The 18,946-nt window shown below is 38.2% G+C and overlaps 1 long non-coding RNA gene across 2 annotated transcripts in view; it reads left to right on the forward strand.

The window, feature by feature from the left end:
* The first annotated feature begins 4,129 nt into the window (after window positions 1-4,129).
* LOC144377905 (uncharacterized) overlaps window positions 4,130-18,946 on the forward strand; it is a 63,160-nt gene continuing 48,343 nt past the window's right edge. The window contains exon 1 of one of the 2 annotated variants that reach the window (XR_013439180.1): window positions 4,130-4,263. This is a non-coding gene — a long non-coding RNA (uncharacterized LOC144377905). The other variant, XR_013439181.1, reaches the window with a different exon arrangement.

Genomic DNA, 18,946 nt, shown 5'->3' on the forward strand with positions numbered 1-18,946 from the left:
AGGAGGACAGTCACTTCCCTGGCCTCCACATGCTCTAAAGGGATGATGAGACCCTTACAGGACAATATGTCTCTTCTGGATGAACCCTGGCTTGCAAATATCCCCAGTGAAGTCCATTCCTTAACTCTTGCTCCATGATTTGGTATTTGCCTTCTGTATCCCTTACCACATCTCCACAACCACTTAGTGGAATCTGGCCAGCAGGTGTGTTTATTAGTGCATGTTTTAAAAGAGAGCCAACTGAATGCCTTTACATGGGCACGTGCTGCGGTGGTCTCCAACCTCGACAGGCTCGCTCATTTTGAGCGGCCTGGCTCCTCGTGCTAGAATTTCCTTCTGAGTGCAGGTGTGATGTGTGGCAGAGGGGGACGCACACGGGACCTGGGCAGCATATTTCAGAGAAAATGACACAGAAGCTGAGACAGAAAGGATGAGGAGTTAACTAGGTCAAGAGTTGGGGATGGGGTGGATATGGGGCATTTCAGAGGGGTAAGAGACCCTAAAGGGAGAGGGCTGGTGTCTACAAGGAGGGGGGAATCTAGCGTGTCTGGCATAATGAGCCCAAAGGACCACAGTCATTTAAAGAGCTTTTCTTGGGTTGGTGAGGAATTAATTGCTGCAAAGTCTTTTCAATTTTCTTTCCTGCATCCTCCTGTGGCCAATATTTGGGGTATCTCACATGGAGTTAGGTGAATAATCCGTGAATAGCCTGGGAATAAAATGAAATTAACAGAGACTGAACCTTTACTACTCCTGGCCTGTTTTAAGGCTAATTCTCCTTTCTACAATAGAGATCCTTTTAATAAGTACTAAATAACGTGAAAAATATCTGTGAATTGCTGTTAATTTCCTGTTTCTTTATACTTCCTTTCCACTCTATTATCCCTTCCTGCTTTCCTTCTTTCTTTCTCTTCTGAAAATGACTTAGATACAAAAATTAACAAGGTTAAATAATTTCATTTTGTCTTCCCTGGTTTGAGAATCTGGAGAAAAGTCGAGGTTTTTAGGTCAACCCTAAGAGAACCCGTTGGAAACTAAGACTTGTATATAAAAATAAGCATTAAAAACCAAACCTGGTATGGTGGCACACGCCTGTAATCCTAGCAGCTTGGGAGGCTGAGGCAGGAGGATTGTGAGTTTGAGCCCAGCCTCAGCAACTTAGTGGAGACTTTGTCTCTAAATAAAAACAAAAAGGGCTGGGGATATGGATCAGTGATTAAGCACCCCTGGGTTTAATCCCTGCTACAAAACAACAACAAAAACAAAACCAAAACAAATGAGGGGCTTCATTCTCCTTGTTGAAAACAAGCTGTTTCTCTTTCCTTTTTTTGTCAGAACATTTACCTTAGAAAATTTGTCAATGTAGGTACTTTCTCTGTCCTTTTGAAATGCATCTTTTTAGAAATTAAGGCCTTTGTCAGCTGTATGAACCAGAACTGTCTTTCTCAATTACCTGGGAGCTGTCACTTTGATGTGTAAACATCAAGAGAGCTAACATCTCATCTTTCTGTTTCTTTGGGATGGTAGGAGCCCAACTTTGGTGTCTGGCTCCAAGTGAAACTACCTTTTGTCTTAAAGAGCCCCTACACCAATTAACTAATAGATGTCCCTTCCTGCCCGCCCCAATTGCCAAGTCAAGTTAGGACACAGTGTGTTTGATTAGTACTTGAGGACTCATTATTGTTTATCTTAAAAACATGGCAATGAGTGGTATTGGATTTCTTTCTGTCTTTGCAATCTCTTATTGGATTGCCTGCGATGGGTATGGCATTCTAGTTTAAAGTTTATGCAGTAAGAAAAGCATTTTTTTTCTCAGATACCTTTGCAGAGATGATTTTGGGGCTGGGAGAAGATTTTGCTTGTTATATTTCCCCAACAGACCTTAAAGAAAGAAAACCTTGTCCTTTTCTAAAGCCTTTTAGGAGAATGTAGCACGGTGAGAAATGGAAACTGTCACCCTCTAGTTCTCAGTGGCGGTGCCTGATATGAGTTCTATTTGGCAGATGGAATGCCAGCCCTTTCAAATTTTCCCAGGTGGACCAAACACTGTTTGCTTTTAGAAGTTCTCAGTGAGGCTTTCATTTTAAATTCATAAAAGTTATCAGCCAACTTCCAACAATTGTTTAATAAAAAGCAATTAGCCAGCCAAAAATATAATGGCTTTTATGTCAAAATATGCTGAAGACAGCTGCTAAGCGGGCCACTGGCAGCCCCCGGGCCATATGCCGTGTGTCCCAGACATATGCACAGCCAGGCACAACAGCACAGAGCATATTGGGAGTAATAAGCCCAGCCCCCCATCTTCCTTCCTCTCCCCTCACCCAATCTCCCTACTCCAGAGAAACTGACAGCAGGAAATTCTCTGGAGTAAATTGCCACAGTCAAGATTCACAAAACTCATTTATTAGGCAAGAATCTAATCTGGCAATAGATACAGAAAGCCCTAGTTCCCTAGCCTAGTTTGGATAAAATCCATGCAAATCTTATTGCATTGCAGAAAACGATTTTAAAAAGAAACAAAAAAGCTTTTACAAAACAACTAACTCAACAGCATTCATCAAGAAAATTGAACTCAGATTATAGACCTTTCTTTTATCTATGTGTTGGCTTCTTTCGATTTAATATTTGCACGGGAAAACTTTTCCAGAGTCTCCTGCTCCTTGCAAAGGTAGTTTTATCCTCGGTAGAGTTCTTTGACGCTCTCCTTTATTGCTCTGCCTTGCTCCTCTGGAGATGTTCTGTTGATTGAGATATTGGGGATGGCCCCATGTGACTTCCGTGTCATTAGAAATACAAATCCAGATACATGCTTGTTTTAATCATAGGAGGTGGGGAAAAGGGAAACTCCTGAAATATTTTTGCAGCAACAAAGGCTGCATTTTCATCAAAAGAATGTTTATTTTGAGAACGAAATGCAAGCAAATCACCTTTTGTGTAGAGAGAGCTTTTCCATCCCAAAGGATCCCCTCGTGGCTTGTAAACATTCGGAGGCTGTTTTTAGAGAATTCATGTTGCCTATCTCCTCAAGGACAGGTCCTGGAGATTGCTCTGTCGTCATGCTTTCTGACCATTTTGGAGTGCCAGCCAAACCTTCGTCTATAGAGAAGAAAATGTGCAATGTTTTGAGGATAATAGCACATTTCCCCCCTAAAATACATTAAGTAGCACAGTATGCACAACAGAGTTCCAGAACAGCCCTTGGAAGCTGAACAGCACATCACTGGGAATCCCCAGAGGGTCTCCAAATATCAATTCTTTCTTCAATCTTCTCTTCTCCCAAACACTTTTTTTTCAGCAAAGCTGCAATGAGGGGCATATTGGGATACTCCAAGAACACCCTTACTTGCTGGGAGGGCTCATAGGACCCAACCTACAGTGGCACTCATGGCAATTTATTACCAAGAAAGCAAAGTCAGCAAAGGGAACAGCACATGGGGTAAAGTCTGGAGGAAACCAGGCATAAACCTCTCCCAGGGTACTAACCCACACTTTGCGCCTAATTCCCCCAGCAAAGAGTCATGACAACATATGTAAAATATTCACCAGGGAAACTTAATTAGAGACTCAGTGTCTGAAGTTCGTTATTGAAGACTGGTCACACAGGCAGTCCCATAATTAGGTACCATAATTCCAGACTCCAGAAGAAAACAGGTATTTCGCATAAACCACATTATATGCACAATTAGAACCATTCTTATTAGTTCTGGAAATGATGGGGACATTCTCAAAATCTAGGTTCCCACTGGTCAGTCAAGGGCCAGCCTGGTAAGCAGGTCTTCCTGATGACAGCAGTCTCACACACATACCGTTAATTATGTTAGCTCTTTTCTGCTCAAGTGGCATTATGAACGGATCATTCAAGTCTTTTTTCTCTCCTATTTAATCTCCCTGCAGAGAAGGTTGAGGCACTTTGTTGGTGCTCCAAGGAATGTGGTGGAAGTGGTGTAGACAGATTTATGAGAGCTAAGAGGCTTGACCTGGAACCTTGATGTAGGGCCAGTAGAGTGAGGACTCTGAGAGAGGCAGTGTGGCATGGCTTATAGAGAAGGAACTTTAGATTTTGGCACACCAAGGTGCAGGTCCTGCTTCATATTTCTATAGCACATTCAAAATTGAAAACTTTTAATGTGCACATTCTTGTGAATAAGTCACCAACTAGTTAATGTGTATGGGCAAACACTAGTTGAATAAATTTGGAAATAGGATAACCTGGATTTCAGAAGAGATAGCACATGATAGAGCTATGGACATGTAAGTTAGGAGGTGAGTCAAAACTGTTCTGAATATTTCCGGATGTTGAGTCCAGTATGCTAACTTTGGTGTTGAGACTCTCATTGCAGTTTTGATGAATACTTGTGCCCACAATGCATTTGTGATTGAGAAGGCTTAGGGGAATGTCAGCAGGGCAGCCTGCATTCTTGAAATACTCACAGTGATCTGCTGGAGGAACAGAGAATTTGGACCATGCAGTGAGTGGAGCCATGAAATTCCAGGTACCTAGCTCCAGATTAACAAATGGTAGAGCAAATGTCGCTGGGCTCACCAGCTTCTTCCAGCAATACCATTAATGTGTCATCTATTTATTTAACTCTTCTTGCCGGCTATGCTTTTTAAAACTTTGTTACATTTTTCAGATGGTGTCATCTCCTGAGTCAACATATTAAACAAACTAGTATGCCCAGGGAGGGAGAATCTTAATTTACTTGTTCTGATGTGTTCACCCAAATAGTTGTGAGTTTGATCTGCCAGTTCCTTCTTTCTAGATCTAAAGTGTCCTCAGTGTTCTTGCTTGTCATTAATTCCTTTAGCCCTTCTTAGGCTTTGATCAAGTCCGTAATTTTTTATGAAGCATGAAAACCAGAACAGCAGATGCGTTCTCTATCTATGCTTTGGTGTGATGTTAAGTTCATGGTAGGGGCTCACACTTGACCTTGCTTGTAGGATGGTCCGACTTCTCTCTTAAGCTTGGTCAGTGTCCTGGTTTTCAGGTCTCTCCTATAGCCTATGTGTGTCATTTTCAAACATAACAGACATATCTGTCTATGTATTATGTGGTCATTGTATAAAAGGCTTCTGATTGATCTGCTCTGTGTTTTTCAAGCATCTTAGAAGAGGGATAAGATCACAGTGGTTGAAAGAATGGATTCTTTAGCTTCAGTACATCTTTCTGATCCTAGCTTGGACACACAATAGCTGTGAGGCACTGGCAATTTTCTAAACAGCTCTTTTCTCAACTTTCACATCTGTAAATGGGGTATAATATATCATTACCCATTTCAGGATTAAATAGGCATATTTTTGACATACTTTGTTTGATATATACAGAAATTAGAAGAAGAGTCCTATGCCCCATTACAATGTTCATTAGTTTCTGGTTTTGGATTGTAAATAATTGCCTTGATCTATGTCTTTCTTGATAAATCTTACACTCGTTGGAAGAGACTAACTGTCATAGAAACTCAGTCTTCTCACTGGTTAACCTCTATTCCTCTATAGCCTAGTTTCCTACAGTAGAAATTTGGTTTAAGCTAAATTAGAGATGGAAATGTGAATTTTTTGCTGCAAGAGACTGCATTATCTTATGGTTAAGCTTAGAGAGGATAGTATTGGTTACTTTTAATGATTAAAATGTGATTATAGTGGGCATGGCGGTACATGTCTGTAATCCCAGCAACTTGGGTTCAATACCTGGTACCAAGAAAAAAAAGTGATCGCAAATCTCTTATCCTGAGAAATTCTACAATGTCTTTTCCCTTTCACTATTCACGCTAACATTTAAAACTCATTCTTTCTGCCAAGTAAGGGAGTTGAGGCAGACATATTAATTTGAGTAGGTGCACGTATTAGCATTGTTCTAAGAAAAATAAGTGCTCAGGTGTGGTCCAGTGAAGACTACTGCATACCAACAAGCAATCAAGCTAACATCCTCTGGAAATGGGAAAGTTCTCTTGAAATGAGAAAACAAAAACAAAAGTGCCCAGCACACAGTAAGTATTAAGAAAATGCTAATTCCTTTCCCTTATTTTGCCTGGCTGCTAGAAGCAGTTCTTCTCTCAGCTTTTCTATTGACCTTTCTCTCTCTTTAATTTGGAAAACACAAGGCTTTTTAAAAAAAGCCTCCAACTATAAACTGTATGATGTTTAATTTCTTCAGAGGTGTGAAGAAGTCCTGCTGTTGAAAGTGGAGTACAATTTTTTTCCTTGGGTGGGAGCCCAGAAAAGTTAGACAAGCCAAGGTGAAGATTATTCCTAACAAATGACAGTGTGGATGCATGCATGTGTGTTTGTGGGTGTGAATGTGTGTGTCCAGGTTTCTGGAACCATATTAGCAAGGAGAAATAAGGACTAACAGAGGGGAACTAATCCAAAGTGATAGATTGCAAAATGGTTTGACCCTCCCTACAAGGCCCTGTGTGTACACTTATGCTTGGCATTCTCTATATAGGCTGTCGCTAGCCATTTCCAAATTACCTGTCTTAAAAATTGTATGATCAAGTTAAAACAACATTTTGTAAGCTGAGCAGACCATGGAAGCTTCTCTGGCTAAACCAGCAGCCAAGACTTACGACTTGAGTCTTGTAGAATTTTAAGAACTTAAGAATAGCAACACCTAACCATTGATACTGGGTGCTGTTGGAATGTCCCCTAAAGGAAAAGGTGTATGGTGGGAGAGGCTTTCTATTAAAAAAAAAACTCCCTCCTTTTTCTGTAAGTTTTATATCCAGTTTAAAACAGGAATAAGATAAAATTTTAAAAAGCTTCAAATGCAGATGTGCAAAATAAGGATCCCTTGCTCTTGTAGGTTGTTGAAGACAGTGAGATGTGTAAAGGTAGAACTCTGAAGACAACTTAGGTAAAAAGCTGACATTTTGATTCCTTTTCAACCCTTTCTGGAAAAAACCTATTTTATAACAGAAGAGTGAAAAGCTAAACCTGGGTAGGGATGCACATGAATGGGCTTCTCCTATCTAATGAAGAAAAATGGGGCCCTTGAAAAGCTGGTGTCAGCCGTGATTCAAGCCTGTAGACCTCATGGTGAAAACCAGGGGCCAAAGGGTGCAGTGACTCCAGCAGCAGTCTGGTCTCCGGTTGGCTTGTTACATGAACCTCACCAGCTCCCTGGGAGGAGGAAAAACAATTTTTTTCTTTCCTTTAATGGCTCCAATTGTCTTCACTACTTACCAGCAGGAATCTCTGACAACTTTGTTCTCTCCGGTTTTCGGGATTTAAAGAGAAACAAAATACTCACACATTTCTAACTGGGGCAGGAAGAAGCTAAAGTCTACCTCATTAGTGACTGGAAAACAGTGTCCCCTTTGGGCTAGATCAAGAGGTCAATGTGTATGACTGAAAGACCTCATTTATTAACCAAATACCCATTACATGGGTCAAGTCCAAGGCCAGCCTGATGGGTAGGCAACTCCCCATATGGTTTCATTTCAGGGACTGAAATACCACTCCCTTGATCCTCCAAATGCCAAATACGGCTCCTATGTGCCCACTGATGCCTAAAATGTATTTTATAGGAAAAATGTCTTTCATAGAGCAGTCAGTAATAAGGTTCAGAGTGAAAGCCCCTTAGGTGTGACTTAAGAACACACTGAGGTGTGAATGACTGGACTGGACTCTCTTGAGAGTAAGTTTAATGGCCAAGGGAAGAAAGAGACTCTGTCTTGGATGGGAGGGAAGAGATAAACAGGGAGAAGGGGCAGAAAGAGCAAGCCAAACCTGTTCATTTGTGGTTTACTTTTACAGAGAGAGAAGGCTGTTATGGAGTCAGACACATAGCAGGCTCCCAATAAGTATCTAGTATTCTTATTTGTAGTTTTGGCAGATTTGGTTCATGCCATTTTGGAGATAAATGTGCAGAATCACTGCTCTGAAGTGGAAGTGCCTCATGTATTAAACTGAGGCTCTTAATAATTATTCTTGTTCCATTTTCTCTATCCTTTTCCATGCTGATGTCTTTTCTTTGCATTACCCCTTAGTCCTTGGCTTAAAAGTGGAATCTAAAAGAGTCTTCATAGGATTTCTACTAAGAAAAAGGGGATTGCAATCAGAAGCATAGCTAACCCAATTTTATTAAATAACAATATTATATGTCTGTGTCACTTTTATATTATTTTCTCAATTATCATTAGAGGATCCTTGAGTAATGTCTTTTTTTTTTTTTTAAACATAGGCAAGAGTCTTTATTGTGCAGGAAGGCAGAGTAAGCAGGCTGAGGATTGGCTATACCCTCAGTCCCGACCCTTTATTTATTTATGTATTTATTCCTGCCCTGCCCCTGTCTAGGGTGTGTTGGGGGAGCTGAACCCAGGGTCTTGCATATGCTAGGCAAACTCTCTACCACTGAGCTACATCCCCAGTTTGAGTAATGTCTTTGTAGTTATCAGTCCCCATCATTATAATCACTGGCCCAAATGACCCTTCTCTAGGCGTATCGCCTCCACACAGGCTTCCATGATTAATCACAGTGAGTTCTTTAGCTAAACTACTCAAGTGGCACCAAATGGCATTACCTCCACTTAGCATTCATATGTATTTTGCCTCAAACAAAATTTGTTGTATTTTCACTATTGGCATATATATCTAGCATTTAATATATATGGTTGTTCTCATGTCTCAAGTAGACTGCAAACTTCTTATTAAGTTCCACATGGTAGTCAACCTTTCACATACTCCTGAGTGATCCCTGCACCCTGAAAGTCACAACCTTGTGAAATTCCTTCCTCCATTGTGAGTGATCTGGTTACTTGTTTTTGAATGAATGGCAAAAGGCAAAGTGTCAGGATGCCACTCTCCACATTAAGCAATGAAAAGTCCGTGCTTCTTGTGTCGCTGGCATTCTCTACCTTCTCCTATTTGCTTGAAATTAGAAGAGACAGTTGCCATGCTGTGAGCTGCCATATGACATAAAACTTAGGAAAGTCTCTTGTCAGTAGCCATCAAGAAATTTAATAGCTTATGAAGAACCAAACCTTGCAAAAATAACTCAAGTGAGCCTACAAAGGGATTCTCCATCAATTGAGTCTTCCAATGAGAATGTAGCCCCAGCAGGTATCTTGAAGCCAACCTTGTTAAAGACCTTGAAACAGGAATAGCCATGGCAGGCACATTTCATCCAGATTTTCCTTCTGCAAATTTTCTCTTCTTCACTTTTTCACAATGTATTTCCAAGAGCAACCTCCAGTCAACCTGGAGTTGCCTACAACTGCCCATCTCAATCTCAGGCCATCTAAGATGAGAGATAGCAACTATTCACAGGAGTAGAGACCCATTGTCAGAGCTTGTTTTCAAGAGATGCAAAAGATATGACTATGCAAATGAAATATTTAAATATTTCTATATGGAAAATAATTCAAATTTAAGAGAACACCTCAATATGAAAAACAACAACAACAACAACAGGAATTTGGGTCAGATATAGCTAAAAGGCCACAAGATTGGCTCTCTAATCTATGCATATGACATTAAATTTTATGTTTCAGAATCTCTGTTTAATGTTGTTTTACCCTTTGAATAAGAGAAGGATTGGGAATTTTGTATGTACGTGGGAGAGGGGAGAAATTTAATTTTTCTTGATTTTAGTACCATATTTAAGTAATTAAGCAGTATTTATTTCCTTTTCCTCCCTTCAAATGGAAACAAAAAGCAGATTCCTAGATTTTCATGAGGAATAGGGGTAGAGATTCTTCTCTCCCATCATTTTTTGAAATTATTCTTAAGTTATCACATAGTAAGGATGACCCTTGTTTATAGATGTTATTCCAGTATAAGTAGTCATCACTTCAACCTCTTTGATTTCTCAAAATACTCTAGTTGAAAAATAAATTTTGTCTCTTTGATGGGGAAAACATGCATTATTCTCTTTCTAGTTATTTTCTTCCGTGAATAACTCTTTGGACTTCCAGAATAATTAAGATATAATGCCTTCTAAAGAATGAGACTCATTGAAAGTAACATTTTTCTCTTGCAAGTTGAAATCATCTCCAATGTCCCAATGCAGCAATTTGACCCAATCCTACTTTTCAGGGGAATAGTTTTCACACTCACTTCACAGTTTAAACTAATTTGATTTTACTACTAATTTGCCTTATTTTAACTTGGATATGCTGAAGTGGTTCAAGCTGCTTCCAAATACTTACTGCCTCATTAGCTGATAGCTGTAGTCTAATGACTTTCAGACCAAAATGAGAGCTTCCAGGGTGTTGGACACCAGTTGAAAAGGCTCTTTGCAAGTGAAAGAACAGAAAGTCAGAATTGGATTTAATTCCATCCTTTGTTAGCTTTGGGATATTTGGCATTTATTTAAATGGAGTTATAATTATTTTCAATAGTATTGATTGATGGGAAGTCCTGGGTAAATAGACTGAAGCCATCACATGGCCACACTGTTGAGTAAGTGTGTAATCAGGGAAGCCTATTCTGTGAGAGAGTTCCATGTAATCTTCCAGGTTCAGCTGTGAAGACAGATGTTGGTATAAACCTGTGTGTGTGTGTGTGTGTGTGTGTGTGTTCTCTCATAGATGTGTATACCAACATAAATACATACATACCTATATTCACACCCTGTCCTCTCCATCCATTAAAAACTGACTCCTTTCTTATCCCTAAAGGGTACACTAAGCTTTTTGGTTAGAATAAGAGCTTGAGACTCACTCAGCAATGTCAAAGACAATTATGAGATTTAGAGAGAAAATCTTTCAGGCACAAAAGAAGTCGGGGTATATATTCAGGCCATACAAGGCTCCCAGAGGTAGTTCAAGATCCACACAGTCTCTTTAGTTGCCTACTTAACTTCAATTCCTATTTCACCCTTCTTTACTTTAAAAAATTCACCCTTTCTTCCTCAGGAACGTGAGCTACTTCGTGACCTAAGGGGCTACATCATATTTTGTCTAAGGCAGGCAGCAGAATCTGATTCCCTTTGCCAGTGATAGTTTTAGGGTGAGCGTAACACTCTCCAGGCAATAACAATGCATGTAAGAAAATCTGTTCTGGTAATGTGGGAAGGATTTTGCTCCCTGATAGGACAACAGATGGTGATTAAGCTGTATTATTATTATTATTAATTTGCTGTGGAGTAGTGTCCAAGGATTTTGTGATTGGAGGTATGGTAGCCACCTTTAAAGGACAAGGCTAAAAACTTAAGATATAAGAACAAATGTTAAGGATAGTTTCCCAGGAGGATAGAAAGGACTTTAGGTCCCTGATAGTATCCCTAAGTAGAATCTCAAACCTGGACAACCTACCTCCAAACTTATTATTATGTAAAAAAGTGACATGTCTTTTGGTTGACTCACTCTTGGTTTGATGGTTTCCTTCTTGCAGCTCAAAGCATTCTTAACTGGCAATGTTCAAGAAAGCTCTAGGGACTAGTTATCTTGCTTGTTGCTCAGTATCAGGATTTCGTGGATATCATCTCCACATATTCATATATTTAGGATGACTTTAACTTGAATCAGGGGAGCTTTCTGAGCACGAGTGTTTCTGAATCCTAGCTTCTTACATTCAGGATAGGTTAACATACCTTCCTTGACATGCGCAGGTTTATCCATTAAATAGAGGTCCAAGTGATAACATGAAGCTATTCACTTTGATATATTTTGCCTTCACACTTCCCTTTGTTGACCTTGCAATTGAAGATTTATTGAGCCCTTGACATGTGGTAGGTTTAGCAATCTAGTGGGAAATGCAGAAATGCCCCCTAACTTCTTGGAGTTCATATTCTAGTAAGATTATACAATTTCTGTATCCAGGGATCCCCAAGTTGAACTGCAGGAATCCAATATGGACCCTCCAAGAATGTGTGAATATGTTTTTGAAAATGATGACTATTGTAGCAAGTAATTCTTTTTACATAGTTTTTCTTCTTTTTGCCCTAATATTACAATGAATTGAGAAAATGGTCAAACAGTGTGCTGAAATTCCCTTTTTTATCAAAGCTATATTCAGAATATCTAGACACCAGTATGTTGTATGCTACTAATCTGGACTTTCAGGATACCCAAATACATATACTCCCCGCCCTCCATTTCCACCATAATATTCTCAAATAATCCATGTCATGTATACCAAAGTAAGAGGTGGTAAATGTGAACAAGAGTCTCTCATATTTTATGTTGGTTTTAAACAAATTGCAAGTCTTAAGATTCTGGCCCTTCCATTTGGGATGAAACAGGAAAACGGTTGTGTCCCTAATGGCTTCTCTTCATTCACATGTGTATAAAAACATTAAATTTGAGAGTTGCTTTGCCAAATAACAGCTCAAGTCCAATAATCACATTTGTTGGTTTCAATTTCCCCTGGAGTTTTTATTGGATGGGGTGTCATTACTTTTTGCCCTAAAGCAGGCTCACTTCATCAGGAATTGAGCTTGTGGGTGGCTGACTTTGGCTTGTTATTTTTTGATTGTTTATCTTCCTTCATATCTTTGGCCCTGGTGGGGTTATCCAACTACCCAGCAAAGATATTTACACAGAGCCTTGGGTCATATAAGGATGGATCTCTACTTGCTGGCTGTTTGTGGTGGCTGTGGTATTCTATGGAACCACAAATAACCTCTATGTATATTTTTATGGAAAACAGGTTGAAAGTGTTTTCTTTCATTTCTCTTTTGCTTTTCCCTATGATCTCTTTTTATTGTCCATTGGTTAGGATTCTAATGACATTATCTTTAAAAGCCCCTCCTGCAAAACTTTCACTTGGGCAGCTAACTGTATTTTAATGCCAACCCAGAATTCTCCTGATTCTTTTCAATTTATGAGTTAAAAGCCTCTCAATTTCTTCCCATCACTGCTAGATTTTCGAATCAGTAGTTCAGAGGTGGTGCCTGGAGTTGGTGACCATAACCTTGGTCCAGTAATTATTTTAAGCATCAAGTTATAGTTTGCATCTTGGTCTGACACAACGGCTTGGAGGCATGCCTAAGTGAGCCTATTCTATATATTTTTTTCAATTTTCCCAGAGATGTTTTTGTTATTTATTTATAGTCCTGTGTTTCAAAGAAATTTACTTCATAAAAATATTCATTTCATTAGTTAGAGGCAGTAGAGCAGCAAATAGCTCTGTTCTGTGATGAACAGTGAGCTACATGTATGGTTATAAAAACCTTAAAAGTGAATTTCAACAAGAAATCAGGGAACCAACTGCATTCCTATGAATGAGGTATCCAGGTGATTGATGGTGAAAAAATCTTACATCATTAAACTATACTTTTTGATTTGTAAAATATGTACTTTTAGTACAAACCAAAATTGTATCTACAAATCAAGGGTGAACATTTTGCTGGACTTTTCCTGGATTTGGTCAATCCAATATGCATAGTCCATTGTGTATTAATTATATTAAGCAAAAATTTTAGCTTTTGGCTTGGTATTAATCTGGCATTTGGATTTAAAATAAGGACTGGCAACTTACTTGTGGCTTTAAGAAGTTGAAGTCAACTGGAACAAAAGTACAGACTTTCTAATTTTAAAATGTGCATATTATAAGTGGAAATTTATAATTCTTCAGGAAAAAATTAAGAATTGACTTTGAGATGATCTGATTACCAGTCTATTAGGTCTGTTCTCTATTCCCTGAAGTCTCTCCCCTGTCTCAATTATTCCCTCCTGCTAATAAGATGCTAAAACTGAATAGAATTGTCCCTTAGGAAGACCTTAGCCACCAGCTAAGTGCAGCACCTCTCTCTCTCTCACTTTTGTCCTTCCTACTAAAACCATCCTGGGAGGAAGAAATGCAGTATTAGATATTTTAATTATACAGAAGTTGTAACTCTTTTGCTGGAGTTAGATTAAATAGAAATAATATTGTCCCAAACAAACTTTTAGAAGTGGAATGTATTGATAAGAAGCTGAAAGACTTGTGGAGCACAAGATCAGATGTGCAAGGAATATTAATTCATTAGCCTTCTGTAATGTGACAATTGGTGTTTTTCCTAATTCTCTTACCCTGGTTCCCAGGTCTCAGGTCCAAGTTTAGGAGGATTTATGTGTTGATGTGGCATTTTTTTTGTGTGTGTGTGTGTGTATGTATGGGCACATGCATGCGCATGCACACCTGCTTATAGATCCCAAGGTCATACTGTGGAGGAAGCTGCTCAGACAATCATTATCCAGTTTAGCCATGATCACTGGACAGTACCATCAGCTGTGGAGATACCCTTGATATGGAAGGCGGGCCCCTGCCATGCTTAGTACCTAGGACATAGCCTTTCCTCCCACCTCCACCTCTGGGCTTTTGTCATCTGACACTAGATGGAGGAGATGAGCACAGACTTGAAGCTCTACAAAAAGGCACGATCTTTTAGAAATAATTTCTTATTTCCAATTTTGCCTATTTTTTGTGTCTTTTATTTTGAGGTAAGGACAGTGTCTAAAATTTTAATATTTTTCCCTTAGAAAAATAGAATTATTTGTGGGGTTGATTCTAACAATTATTACTACTTTCATTTTCAGGTTGCACTGATGAGTTATTTTATACTTTTTAAAAACTTCACACATAATAATCACACATACTTATGGGGAATTGTATAAAAGTTTGATACTTGTATACAATGTATAATGATCAAATCAGGGTCATTAGCATTTCCATTTCCCCTATTAACTAGTCAAGGCAAGAATAGGTCTGTTTTATTATCTTCAGTCTCCTTTTCTAATTACCCACATCAAAAACCCATTTACATTTTTTACTGTATATGTTTAAGGTATATAACCTAATGTGCACTTTGACTAAAATCTCTGCATTTCCTCTCCTACCCCATCCCTGGTAACCACCATTCTATTTTCCGTATTCCACCTGTATAATGTCCTATAGGTCCATCCATGATGCCACACTATTTTGAAAGAATAAATAATATTCCATGTGTGTGATGTGACAATTTCTTTATTCAGTCCTCAGTTGATAGATACTTAATGTTTTCACATCTTGGCTGTTGTGAATGATGCTGTAATGAGTGTGGGAATGCAAGAATCTCTATTATGTGCTTATTTATGGGTATATACCAAACTAAGGGATTCCTGGGTCATATAGTAAAGCTTGTTTACCCTTGACATCATCACTACCACATCCTAGCCCTATCATATTATTTCATGCTTTCTGTTTTTAATACTTGAGTTTTCTGGACTTAAATTGCTTATCTTCATAAATATGAAAACAGTATGTTTCTGCTGGTGGTGTCTTTTAAGATTTATAGGGTGAATATATTTTTCCCTATTAATGTAGTAATGAGATTACTAAATTCTATAGAAGATAATGAAACATATAGTTTTATTCCTCCTTATTGCTGTCACCTCAGACCTGCTAGGTTGTGTTGGTATAACATAGGCCTAGTTTCTTTGATAATTTTTCTTGTTTAGTACTTTAAAACTTAGATTTATGTTGTTATTAGTATTACTGCTTCCACTTTGGTTTAATTGCCTAAAAACCCTTTCCTTATGACTTTATTTCATAAGGTATAATTTCATAGAATTTTAATATTTATGTACAGAGAAATGAGTAGATCTTAAGCATATAGCTTGATGTGTTTAACAAGTTTGACAAACTCTGGAACATATGCCTCATCATCTCAGAAAGATACTGTGTGCCCTTTTCCAATCAATCCCCTCTCCTCCCAGATACAACCAATGTCCCGATTTCTGTGATCACGGAGAGGTTTCTCTTCTAAAATGTAATTGGAATATGCACAGTGCACTCTGGTGCATAGGGCTGGTTTTTCTTAGAAATTCATCCATATTGTGTGCATCAGTAATGTACTGCTTTTCTTTGCTTAGTAGAATTCTATGTGTAACTATTGCCATCATTTGTCAATTCTTCCATGGTTGGACATTTGGTATTTTACCAGGTTTTAGCCATTATAAATAAAGCTGTCATGAACATCCATGTCTGATCCTTTTGCTTTGGTCAATAACCAGGAATGGAGATGCTGTGTTATAAGGTAGGTATACATTTACCTTTATGGGAAATTTCCAAAATGACTCATAAACTAGTTGTACCATTTTTTACCCCAATATATGAGTTTTGTCATTGCACAATCTCACTATTATTTGATTTTGTCTGTCTTTTTAAAAATTTCAACAATTTTAGTAGGTGGCAGTATCTCCTTGCAGATTTAATTTAGATTTTTCTGATGATTAATAATGATGGGCATATTTTTGTGTGCTTATTGGCAATTGGTATATCTTCCTTTGTGGAGTGTCTGATCTTATGTCTCTTAATAAAGCCAAGCTTTTTTTCTATTATTATTGAACTTTCAGGGTTGTTTATATTATATTCTGGATAATATTTCTTTATCAGATATATATTTTGCAAATATTTTCTCTTGATCTATGACTTGCTCATTAGTTTCTCAATGGTGTCTTTTCATAAACAGAAGATCTAAATTTTGGCAATGTCCATTTTGCCAGTTTTTCTTTCTTGATTAGTGCTATGCCTTTATTTAAAATATTTCTTTTTTTTAAACTTTTATAGAAATGTTTTTTCCTTATAACATATCTAAGATGTTTTATTGTTTTTGAATTTAATCTGACAGTTTTTCTTTTAATAGAAAATTTAGATGGTGTAAATTTAGCTTAAGACTTAGAAGACTTAGTTTTATTTTCTTCACTTTTTTTTTTAATTCCTTTTTCTACGTTTGATCAAGTTAATGATCACTTTTTCCTTTCCTACTTGTATTCATTTAGTAGTTTCCTGATACCTTCCCCTCCTGTCTTTTGGGATCTTTGTATTCCCACCATGCATAATTGAGTATATATTTCTCTACTATTATATGAAATAAAGATATTCACCACATCCTTCAACCAAGGCTATCTACTGCTGCCAATTAAGTACAGACTTATAGATACAGGGTGATTATATAGCTTGGTTTGCTTTGTGAATCCTGGTTTATTTCTGCTTTCCTGGCATAATTGGTAACCATTCCCGTTTTAATCTGAAACTGCCCTAGTTTGTACACTAACTTTTACGTGTACAATTAAATGTGCACAGTAAATTAAACATTTTAGATCACCGTTTCCTGCCCAAACTTCTCTTACATATACACCCACAAAAATGCCTTTAGTTCTCTCCTGTTTGCAGCATAATGCCGTATTTAAAAGCAAACTCTGGAGCCATGTACTAGCTGCATAATCTTGGGGAAGCTGCTCACTTTGCCTTGGTTTCCTCCTCTGTAAAACGGGGATAAAAGTGTCACTTGTACATGGGGAGGCTGTGATGATCTAATTGGATAAAGTGTCTAGAGCAGTGGCCATACCGTTCATATCACCTGCCACAGCATGTCTGGCCATGATTCCCTGCTCCCTTTCAAGCCACCAATGATTTATGACATTCACTTCCACGCTGTTATTAGTTTCAGCTTTGCAATGAGACTCTTCTGGTTCAAGTGCTCTTAATATTACAAGTTCCTGATGAGTCTATCATCATGGATTCAAGGTTGTTTGCCTGCTGCTGTTTTCCCTTCTCATCATTGTCCCTTGTCTTGTCACCTGTTGTGTTCACTTATTCGGTAAGAGTCCTTTTCTAAGGATTTTCTCAGTTGGGTTCTGGGGGTGATGTGCTTTCAGAATCCCTTATGTGTCTGTAAATGTACTTCTCTCTGGGTGTGAGAGTATTTTGTTATAACAGTTTCCCCTCATTAAACAAGTAATTCTCCTGTTTTCTAGCATCTAAAATTACGGTTAAGAAATTTAATGTTAGTTTTTGTATTCGTTTTCTAAGGCTGGTACACTGAAGTACCATCAACGGGGGGGTTGCTTAATAGAAATTTATTTCTCACAGTCCTGGAGACTAGAAGTCTGAGATCAAGATGTCCCAGGGATGATTTTCTCTTTTCTAGTCTTGTAGATGGTCATCTTCCTCCTGTGTCCTTATGGGTTTTCCCCTGGTGACTGTGTCCAAATCTCCTCTCACTCTTATATTGGATGAGAGCCTACCCTAATGACTTTATTTAATTTTCTATTTTAACTGTTCCATCTCCAAATACAGTGACAGTAATTGGGGGTTAGGTCTTCCACATGTGAATTTTGAGGAAACAGAATTTCATCCCTAACCATTATTCCTTTTCTTTTGTAAATATACCTCTCTTTCCCTCCTTCTTTTCCATCCTCTTTCTCATTACTCTGGGACTCAGTTCTTTTAATGTACAGATTCAGGCAAAACAACAGCTTTTTCTTTGTTATTTTATTTATATATATATTTTTTCCTATTCACCTCATATTCCTCTTTCTATTTCTGAAACCCTCATTCCTTGTTCTCTTTTAAGACCTACCTTTTCTTTGTTATTTCCCTCTCCAGGTGCATTTCCTCTCTATTGTAAGAATTCTTTTCAATTAGTCTTTTAGGACATTGAGTTTCAATAATGACAATCCTCTCCTTCAATCAATATATTCAACACACAAATTTGAAATGCATGTTTTCTGGTTGCAGAATATTTTTATTATGTGAAAGCTGATTTACTTTAATGCAACCTCATTTAATTCTTTTTTTAAAAAAATTAGCCATCTCCTTCAGAAGTGCTCTCTCTCGAAGGAACATAGTCAGGCATTTCCATGCTTCTTTCTACTCTTAGATTGCTGAGCTGGTTCCCTTAGGGGTGCTGTTAATTTCCTTTACCTATGTTCTACTTATCCTTGGTGATTAGGTAATGCTAACGAGTTCTTTTGTGTTCCAATTTCCTTTTGGTGCTGTGTCTGCCTTATCAGGCAAGACTGATGGTACTCAAAAGAAGGGCCTTTAATGCTTCTCTTGGCAGTAAATTGGGTGAAGCCTGCTTCACAGCTACCCTCATGATGCTGAGCTAGAGGGACTGAAGGAATATTAAAGGAACATCCCTTGTCTTTCCCACAGTCTCCTATGTTTCCCTATAGCATTTCCACACTGCGAATGAGGTGGAGTCTGGAATCTTCCCCATCTATTTTCCTGGATGCCTCACTTCTCACGGAGGTCA

Source organism: Ictidomys tridecemlineatus, chromosome 5 (genome assembly GCF_052094955.1).
Source record: "Ictidomys tridecemlineatus isolate mIctTri1 chromosome 5, mIctTri1.hap1, whole genome shotgun sequence".
In the NCBI taxonomy this organism is placed as follows: Eukaryota; Metazoa; Chordata; class Mammalia; order Rodentia; family Sciuridae; genus Ictidomys; species Ictidomys tridecemlineatus.